This window comes from Amblyomma maculatum, chromosome 3 (assembly GCF_055883805.1).
Source record: "Amblyomma maculatum isolate TAMU_Amacu chromosome 3, ASM5588380v1, whole genome shotgun sequence".
NCBI classification, from domain to species: domain Eukaryota; kingdom Metazoa; phylum Arthropoda; class Arachnida; order Ixodida; family Ixodidae; genus Amblyomma; species Amblyomma maculatum.
In genome coordinates this window covers 54,491,347-54,502,201 of record NC_139346.1, presented here as the reverse complement: position 1 = coordinate 54,502,201, position 10,855 = coordinate 54,491,347, and positions in this window count along the sequence as shown.

Here is a 10,855-nt window from a genome sequence, read left to right as displayed (position 1 = left end):
TCAAGTCTGCCGAAAATTTGAGCAGGCAAAACAAGGACGTGTCGTACATCGCTTTGAGCGTCTTCCGAACACGGCGGCTACATCATCCAGCGATGACCTGGTCCCTTTGCGCCAGCCCTTCTATCCCACGACCATGGCTCAGATCGTCCGGAGAGAACTTGATGCCCTAACGCTTGCACTACTCCCGTCTCCGCTCCCTGACAACGTGCCCATGATGCAAGCAGTTGTCCGTCAGGAACTTGCAAATGTCGGCCTCTTCTCCAGCCCCGAGCCACCCCCGCCACCATCGCACCCTGTTGCTTTAGCGGCTGCGGTAACCACCAGCCTAGCCTGCTCACGTCGCTACATTGCTCACAATCCTGCAGAGTGGCGCACCTCAGATGACAGGCCAATATGTTTCATTTGCTGTTGCGCCGACAACACTTCGCGTTATTGCCGTAGCCGTACTTTCCCTACCCCTCGCTCCTATTACAACGCTGACCGTTGATATTAATATGGACATTGACGCTTTGCTGCCCCACCATCCGAGCCCCACCCCGCCTGTGATGGACCTGGACACTTTCCTTCTCAACCGGATGAACCTCGCAGCGAAACCGTCCTAACTCAACTCCTCGTCGCTCCAGTCGATCTCTATTTCCACGCCATTGTCAATCCCGTTCACCGGTACCTCATCGCCGCTCCTTCCCATCATACGCCGGCTTCTACCCGGGAAACTAGCGAATGCAGCGCCCGGGAGTGACGCTGTATTACCGACCCGGACTGCCAACTCGGTACTGACCGCCGCACCTAGACGCAACATCACTGATATGCTAGTGGATAGAGTCCCACTTTCTGCGCTTATTGACACTGGCGCCCACATTTCTTTCCTGAGTTCCTCACTCCGCCAACGTCTCAAGAAAGTACTCACACCCGCTACGTCATCTACCATCCGTGTTGCGGATGGCAACACAGCTACTGTTATTGGCATGCGTACTGCGCGAATTAGCATTGCCGGCCGCAGCATCCCTGTGTTATTTACAGTCCTCACCAGTTGCCCTCAAGATGCTATATTAGACCTCGACTTTTTAACTACACACTCCGCTCTCATTGACTGTTCTTCTGGACCGCTTCATCTAAACCAGCCGTTCTGTCCTGACGAACAAGCTCATTAAACTTCAACACTTCGTCTTCGCTCCGCTGCATTTACTCGTCAGCCACCTGAAGCCGCTGTGTATGTTCTCATGTCATCTTTTCCCTCTCTTCCTGACGGCGACTACGTTGTTTCCCCCTTAACCGACGTTTCTCCGAAGCGTATCACAGCTCTCCCTCATAATATTGTGTACGTAGCAAATAACCACACCTATATTCCCGCCCTGAACTTCACCTGTTCTGTACAAGTTCTTCCTGAGGGCATTTCTCTCGCTGAACAGACTCCACTGCCTGACTTTAATCTGTCTGCATTTTTGCCTGACACTACTGTTGGAGTACCGATACGACCTACAGAGCTCCCGCCTACGGAGACTTGCATATCAGGAATGGTAGCTCCTGACTTGTGTCCTGTTCATTCTCAAGCACTTACGCGCCTTCTGACGTCGTACAGGGATATTTTTTATTTTGGTAACCGGCCCTTAGGACAAACGTCTCTCGTTATTCAACGCAACGATACCGGAAATGCCAGACCAATTCACAGAAGACCTTACCAATTCGCCATTTCTGAACGTCGCGTCGTACAAGATGAAGTTGACAAGATGTTGGCAAGAAATATTATAGAGCCTTCGAGCAACCCCTGGGCGTCACCTGTCGTGCTTGTTAAAACGAAAGACAACACCTGGAGGTTCTGTGTTGATTACTGGCATCTCAACAAAGTTACAAAGAAGGACGTTTACCCATTTCCCAGGATAGATGATGCCCTCGACTGCTTGCACTGTGCCAGTTATTTCTCTTCGATTTAATTTCGTTTCGGTTATTCGCAGATTTCGGTCGACGTAGGGGACAGAGAAGACCGCCTTCGTCACATCCGATGGCCTAGCTGTACCAATTCAAGGTGATGCCTTTTCGCCTGTGTAATGCGCCTGCTGCATTCGAGCGTATGATGGACTCTCTTTTGCATGGTTTCAAGAGGATGACGTCATTGTGTTTTCTTCGACCATCGAGAGCCATCTTCACCGCCCTAATGCCATTCTTGGAGTCTTCCGAAAAGCTGGCCTTCAGCTGAATTCAATGAAGTGTAGCTTCGGCCGACGTGAACGCAAAGTGCTCGGACACCTGGCCGATGCCCGCGGCGTTCAACCCGACCCCAACCCAATTCGTGCTGTAAGTGCATTTCGTACACCCCGCTGTACCAGTGACGCTCGTAGTTTCCTTTACCTTTGCTCATATTGCCGGCGGTTTGTCCCCAACTTTGCGGACACGTTTCGTCTACTCGCACTTCTTCTGAAAAACGACGTTCCATTTTTCTGGGGATAAAAACAATCTCAAGAATTTTCTGCGCCCATCGCAGCCCTCACCAAGCCGCCCGTCCTAGCACACTTCAGCCCCTCAGCAAAAACGGAGGTACGCACCGGTGCCAATGGCCATGGTATTGGCGCCATTCTCGTCCAACAGCAGACGGGCCTCACTCGCGTCATTGCTTATGCCAGACGCCTCATTTCAGCTTCAGAGCGGAATTATTCGATCACATAACGTGAGTGCTTGGCCCTTGTGTGGGCCATTACAAAGTTTCGTCTTTACTTGTTTGGCCGCCAGTTCTCCGTCAACACCGACCACCACGCCTTATGTTGGCTTTCTATGCTGAAGGACGTACCCTACTGGTCGCCTTGGGCATTGGGCGCTGCGTCTTCAGGGATACACTTTTTCTGTCGTTCCCACGTATGGCCGGCTACCCACTGATGCGGACTGCCTGTCCCGCAACCCGGTAGATCCGCCGCCGGAAAGCGAGTGTGACGATGACACCTGTGTGTTTCCATTTCTTACCTTTGAAACATTCGTCATGAGCAGCGTTTAGATCCCAAGCTTTGCGTCATTATCACCCGCCTAAGCACTGATCACCCTGACGCCACTCTTGCTTTGCTTGTGCTCCACAAGGGCACGTCATATCGGCAATAATATGCGAGCAGATGGCGCTGAGCTTCTACTCATAGTACCCGAACACCTGCTTGCCACCGTTCTTCAGCAGCTGAAGGACGCGCCCACTGCGGGTCATTTTGGCATATCTCATAGGTACGACAGCGTCCGCCGGCGCTTCGTTTGGCAAGGTCTCTACCGCTGTGTTCGTCGCTACGTGGCTTCTTGTGACAGGTGTCTGCGGCTGGAGAAGCCCTCGGTTGTGCCTGGTGGATCCCTACAGCCGATCGACATTCCAATAGAACCATTTTACCCAGTTGGCCTTAATCTCCTCGGGTCTTTCCCTCTGTCTGCTTTGGGGAATAAATGAATTGCAGTTGTTACGGACTATACTACGTGCTAAGCCGTTACATAGCGATACCCACCAGCTCTGCAACTGACGTTGCTGCGTTTCTCCTCCACGACGTTATCTTGATCCACGGTGCTCAACTCCAGCTGCTCACTGACCGTGGCCGTTGCTTTCTTGCTTGAGTAGTCGAAGAAATTCTTCAATACAGCTCCATTAAGCACAACTTCATCACCGCTTACCCTCCACAAACGAACAGCCTCACCGAACGCCTCAATAGCACACTCACGGACATGCTGTCGATGTATGTATTGACTGATCACCATGACTGGGATATTACTGTACCGTTTGTTATGTCTGCGCATAATTCTTCCCGCCACGATACAATGGGCTACTCGCCCTTCTATATTGTGTTCGGCCGTGACCCCTCTCTTCCATTTGACAGCATACTGCCTCACACCGCTGATGCAAGCTCCGATGTTCTTGACACCTGACGCAGCCCGTGTTATTCGCCGCCGACTGGCTTCTTCCCAGAACTCCCAAAAACAGTGCCATGATTCTGGACACCTCGATGTCCACTACTCTCCGTGCTTTCTCGTCTTGCTCGGAACTACCGCTCGTAGAGTTGGGCTCTGTGAGAAACTCTTGCCGCGGTACACAGGCCCCTACTGTGTTTTACGGCCAGTCACTTCTGTGACATACGAAGTCAGCCCTGTGCACCCATGCCGATAGTTCAATATGCCATGTTCCGAAATCGTTCATGTCGGTCGCATGAAGCCGTACCACTTCGCCTGTAGTGGCGCGACGTAGTACGCAAAAGGGCGGTGCTTTTAGTGGCGGGGTAATGTTGCGTATATACCACCGAAGAGGACCACTATAGAAAATAGGGTGGAGACGACGAAGCTGTAGCAAATGTTGGTGCTTGCCTGAACACGCACGCCTCTCAGCACCTGCTGTGGTTTCATGTGCTAGTCTTCTGCCACGTATCAGCATTATAGCACAAATCAGCATCGCTCAAATTCGTAATAAATAAATTTTCGGCTATTCAGCGATCAAGAGAAGCTGACTTTCAGGATAACGTTCGTTTCGAGGTCAGCATTGAATTAGTCATACTCGAATAAGGTGAGATTTCGGCTTGGTCAAATTTCGAGGATGTCAAATTTCAGCTTTCAGAGGACCACATTTCCGACTGGCCATCGAATCTTGGGGATGGTACCTAATTAGCCATTCTCAAGTCGCACATCGAGATTGAATAAATCCTGTCGATGAGAAATTTCGTGGTCGAAAGGGAAGTTTCGTGTTGCCCAAAACCGAAATGGATGTCGCAATCGAGTGCGCCTGTCTCGAATTATATTGTATGCCCAAATTCGTTTAACTACCTAGTTAATTATGTGGGCGCACTGTGTTATATTTCCTGCGGCAACATTGTCCGTAGCTCCTCTCCACTGCCAATCTGTTGAATTAGTTTACTAACCGATCTTATGAACATTTCACAGAGCTAATAATTATTTCTCCTATCGACTATTCGCCTTAGCAAATGTTGTAATAATTACCCATGCAACTGATGATTGTCAGTTTGTGCCGCACTTTTTCCGAAGCCGTATTTCCACAGACTCTCTCTACACTATCCGTTAGCGAAAAAATGCTTTTGCATTATTAATTCAAAACAGCTCGCATTCATATAAAGATCCAGAAATTCTAAGAATGAAAGTTCAAATTTTCATTAGAATAAAGGGAAACACCACCGTACAGAGCAAAATTGTTGCGACAATTAAATAATTAAAGAAAGAGAGGCTACTATTAAATGATATTTCTTAGATGTAGATGGTCCTGTGCCATCTGCGTCCCTAGCCGCTGTATTGGAAGCACTGTCAGGCTATCCGCAGTTCTAACACACAGGTGGCGGGCGCCGCCGGTGAGCTTTAAAGTGCGAGAAGGTATTACGCATGAGTGTGATTGAAGTAGGGTTTGCTTTTATGATGGTCCTCCTGACCTGTGCAGTTGGTCTTCGTCGCCTTCACTGCTGAGCAAAGAGCGGGACGCACTGTGATCACATGAAATACATGGGAGGTGGTCTCTGCTTGCAGTATGCAGTCTTCATACTTATATTCATCATGGCACACGGAGACATCATTCTGAAGCAATGCACGGATACTCCCACGTATCAGGGCAGCCATCCATTCAGGTGCTCCAACATCCACACTCGCCACTGAATGGATATTGACTAGTCACAGGACGTTGAAGGTGATACGAGGGAGCTTCAGGGCTTCGAACGTGCGGCCCTCCATGATAACTTCAATGGCGGAGGACAACTTATTTTTAGTTGAGAAGAGATGCGTATGCATCTTCAACACTTCATTTAAACAGATTCTATATTTGTCTTCTTCAAACGTACGTGGGTTCTCTAACTTGCATAATTTTAATATATTTCATTATGTGTGGTGCACGCTTTGCAGGCCCTGGCACCTGCTCAAGCAGTTTTTGCTCCATGGGCATCTATTCCACAGCTCGTTTGCCAAAACACTGATTTCTTGTGCTCTGCGATCACGCTTATCGATTTGTGAATAATTCTGGCTCTCGAATCAAATTTGCACGGTCTCTGCCAAAAAGAGCCCAATGTTCGCTATATTCAGCATGTAATGCCACCTATTGTACCCGCTCATTTGCGTATTAGTCCCATTTCACAGCAAATGTCCGCGGTAATAATGTCATTTGCTCACCACAGATGCTGTTTACATGTAGCCGCCGTTTTGAGCCATACACGCCGGCAGAGGTGGTGAGGCAGCAAGTGGCCAGCTCCGTCAAGGCCAGAGGGATTCATGTTCGGAAGACCAGCTACCTCCACAACAACTTTCATCTAGTGGGTATTTAAGATAGTTTTTATGTCTGGAATGTGGAAGGGGGACTTCCTCAATTCCCGCAAAAAACTTGCTGTTGCCCTCATACAAATGGCGCACACTCAAAAGACAGATCAGCTATGACCAGGAGGTTTCTTAGATTGCTTACCTCAAACTTCCGCCTATTCCGTAGTTCGTTTGCTTCTTCTTCTCTTCCGACAGCCTAAATCACGAGACAATATCTATGTCAGCTGTTCTCAAAAGTATACTGCTATCTCACGCTTGTATGCTATTGACGAGACTTCAGATAGCACAGCGATAAAGGAAAGATTACTGAAGGCATTTAGAAACCTTTGCGTACTCAAACCATAATCCGAGTATCTAAAGACGGCAGCGATCAATGCTGTCATTACATAAAGTCAAGACTGGAGTGTAACGTTACCAAATATCAGTGAATTATTCCTGAAGGCGCCCGGCCCTTACTTCATTCGTAAGGCATTGAGGACGCCTACATAAAGCAATGCAGCAGTGCGATGGCAACTGTATTTGCACGTGATGGTTGTAAAATGCGGTCGAAAATCCATTGCTGCACAAACTGCTGACCCAGGCAGCAGGAGCGAGTACTTTTTAAAGGCATTCTTTCGCATTTATTCTTAAAATAAAATGTTGCACTCCTGGAAAGCATTGTTGACATATCTCTGTATTTACATTTATTTTCAGAACATTGTACTTCTAACGAGTTCATAGCCATGGTGATTGACTGGGCGACGAGAAAACGCGTAAATATTTTTGGGTAATATGTGTTGGCATGTTGGTTAATTGTCAACAAAGCAAAGCGCAAAAAATGACGAAGGACGAGATGTCCGCTTTTCCCTTCCTCATCTCGTAAATATTTTATTCAGGTAAAACGTCGCCTACATTATAGTGCAGAAGTTTGTTTCAGAGGATACGCGTCGGAAGAACATGGGCTGCTGCAAAATTTTAAGGGCTGTATTTTATGCGATCAATAGGAATTATGAGAACATTTGCATCCCAAAATGGCACATTGAAATGATTCCACCCAATGCGTTTCAACTCTTTTGGATGTAATATATAAAATCAAATTATTTAGTGTTCACCTTTACCTTTACACAAATATTTTTAGGTATTTTGTATCTTCGATGCAGGTTCAGCCAGTTCAAAAAGAAGTCTAGCTGGCCGCAGAAAAAGTAATTTCGCCCGCCGGGGTGGCGCTGTGTTTAGGGCGCTCGACTACTGTTCCCAAATGCGCGGGATCGAATCCCGTCCTCGGTGTGACTTTTCGATGGAGGCAAAACAAAAGGCGCACGTGTGCTGTGTCAGCGCACGCTAAAGAACCCCAGGTGGTCGAAATTTTTGGAGTCCTCCACTACGGCGTCTCAAATAGCCTGAGTCGCTTTGGGACGTTAAACCCCACAACCTCAACGACAACGACAAGGAAAAATTTCAGTCTATACCATTTAAATAAATTTAATTTTGAAGACTTTCATGCCGCAGAAGTTTTGCCGTCCTCACATCGTAGCGTTAGGTCTGGCACTGGAGCACACCAATCCACCAAAATAACTGTGGTGCCATATTGCCCGCAAATACAGCGTTTCTGATGGAAGTCCTCAAGCAAGACAGCCGCATTCCGACAAAGCGGGCGATGGAGATAATGTTCCTTTCATTGCGGCTTTCAGCTCCCGCCTTGCTGTTTGCTTTACTCACCGGTGATTCTCATGATTCATGCCCCCAAAGCAGTATCATAATAGCCTTTTAGAGCGAGACTCTACTACGCCAGATAGCGGCAAAATTTCATCTGAAGCCAGGAACGTTGGTTTAAAATCAAGGGCACTTAACATCACATTGATCAACTGCCGAATAATACCTGACCTTAAACTTTGTACTTTAAAATGGAAGCTTGAGAACAAGCGTAACCAAGCCAGAGTACTGGCTGTGCAAGTTTAGTAAGGTCAAACCTACATAATATTCTGAAATGAGAAAACATGACATGAATGCCACTCCCAACGAAGTATATATTCTTAATCCCAGATACCAATCAGTTAGGCGTTGTCTATAGCATTTGATTTATATTTATTGAGTAACTTCATATTTTACTGATTAACGTAGACTGCATTGGGCGCAAAAAGCTAAACTTTATAGCTGCCATTTTCCTGCTTATATAGGAGTCGGATCTGCTGAAACTCGACGTTCACTTCACTCATTGGTTTTGCTTGAACGCAATTTTCGTTGTACGGACAATACTTTGCTTTAGTTTTATCGCAAAAACAAATTCTAGGGGACACTTGGAACCACTAAACAGCGATGAGGCGAAATCTTCTGTCGCGCTGACGTTAAAAGCCCTCCACTACGGCACCTCTTGCTCTGTTCGCACGCCCAAATTCGCAATGACGTGATAGAGCAAGCTACCAGCCAACATATAAAACCCTGCTTTAACCAAGCCGCATGAATATGCTTGCGTGATCTAGGGATTCTGTTATCACCCTCCCATGTGAAAGGAGAGGACTGACTTGCCAGCTCCTGCCCAACTTAATGTCAGGAAGACCTACGTCCAGTTAGTGCTCGGTCATGTCAGCTGCCAGCTACCGCCTCCAACGACCTCCCCCTCCTCTTTTTCTTCTTCCAGCCTTTGGATGTAACGGACGGATGATCACTGCCAGTATGAGTGCTTAAAGGCTTTCGTCTTAAAAAGTAAACTATTCAATTCATGGGAACCGCAACCAGGGTCTGGCGTGTCTCGCTCATTTCTTCAATACCTGAATCTTATCATACCGGTGCCCTGCCATGGTGGTGCAGGAGTTATAGCTCTCGACTACTCTGTCCAAGCATGCGGAAACAGATCCCTGCAGCGGCAGCCGCTTTTCGGTGGAAGCGTAAAACAAGGCGCTCGTGTGTTGTGCGATGTAGTTGGACGTTGTATAATCCCAGGTGGGCGAAATTACCGGAGCCCTCCAGTACGGCGTCTCTCAGCCTGAGTCGTTTTAGGACGTTAAACCCGCTCAAACCAATCATCATAACTTTATAGAATAGTGGCATTTACGAAGTCTCAGCTTTTCGGACACGACGAGAATGTTCAATTTTAGAACGCATTTTTTGACATTTAGACACATTGTGGAAGGCATTCCGAACAGCTCAAATAGCGCGTCACTTCCAGAAACCTTGATGTGCCTTGTAATAAACGCGCTATCACATGTGTCCTTTTCGTGATGGCATTAGCATAGCAAATAGCCTTCGCCCTTCAAGTGCGGTGATCACTTAGTCAATAACAACGCCATTTATACTCAGCTCAAAACTGTCTATTTTTGCCCAAAATGAGTAGCGGCATTTTTCTCTTAAAGTGTCATTTGCGTCTTACTCCACGGAAATGACTGCTGCAAGTAGTTTTCGCAGTTGAAGCAAGGACCTCGTAAATATTTGAAGTTATTGTCACTGCGGTAAGTGCTTCTCCCATTTCTAACAATTTGCTAGCACTGTTTCCTACAGAGAATGGTAGCTATAATAATATGTCAGTAAATGTGCACCTGCGTGTGTACGTGCAAGAAACAGCATAAATTATTAGGCAAGAATTATTCTTGCGACAAACATGTAAAGGGGACATAGCGGTGGCCTCACTCCCCAAGAGGAAAATTCGGTTCTACTCGTGCCTTCTTCAAGCAAAATTTTCAGAGCGTGGAATTGCACCTTATTTCACTTTAGCACTAAATGGATTTTGCACGCAAATTTTAGATCTCTGTCAACATGCACTATATGTTCAATACTCGTTTTTCTACATGGTTCTGGCAAGACAAGAAAGGGCAATTGTGCGCATTGCAGCGAATTTTCTATTCTCGTCATTTTGCAAGGAGCTTCTATATCTCTTGGAAGAAGGGAGCAGAGCAGATAACACCAACACAAAGCACAAGAGGCTGTCACCCGTTAATAATTATGAGGGGTTAACATTAACGATGCGTCCTTAACGGTGCGTACACTCCCAGACACCCTTAAAGTGAGTGGGGGTAGCCGTCCCGGTCGCAAAGGAGATGCCCTCGACTTGCGTGGCAATCTCAGCCGGGATTCAACTACCTTGTAGTGACAGAAAGGGGTGGTCGTTTGGTGCCCAGCGGTCGCCGGTTCAGACCAGAGTAAGGATCGGAGTCAGAAGTAACAAACAAAACACAATTTATGCACAGCAAGAGACGATACAAAGAAATACACAAGGTCACTTGAAATACAACAGACGAGAGGTTCACAGAATACGAACGCTAAGCATGCAACTACAGAATGATTCAATAACACAGGCTTTACAACAGATTAAACACGAGCGAGTTACATAAACAAACACCAAATTGTTCACCGGGCACTGTTGCAGTCCGACGCCTCAAGAGTCACGATGTGGCCGCCATACGAGACGAGCGCCGCTCCCTTGAAAGTCCGTGGGCTTGCCAGCAGCGGGTGATCCCCGGGAGTCCAGCCGAAGCACAGGCGAACACGTCGCAAAATACTGACGAACTGACTGACTGACTGACTGACTCATTAAGCGGCGCGGTCTCTTTAAATAGGGCGCGCCGCGTCTGTTTGTTAGCACGCGTCAAAGCTAGCGCGCACACACACTTAGCTTCGCTGCACACACACT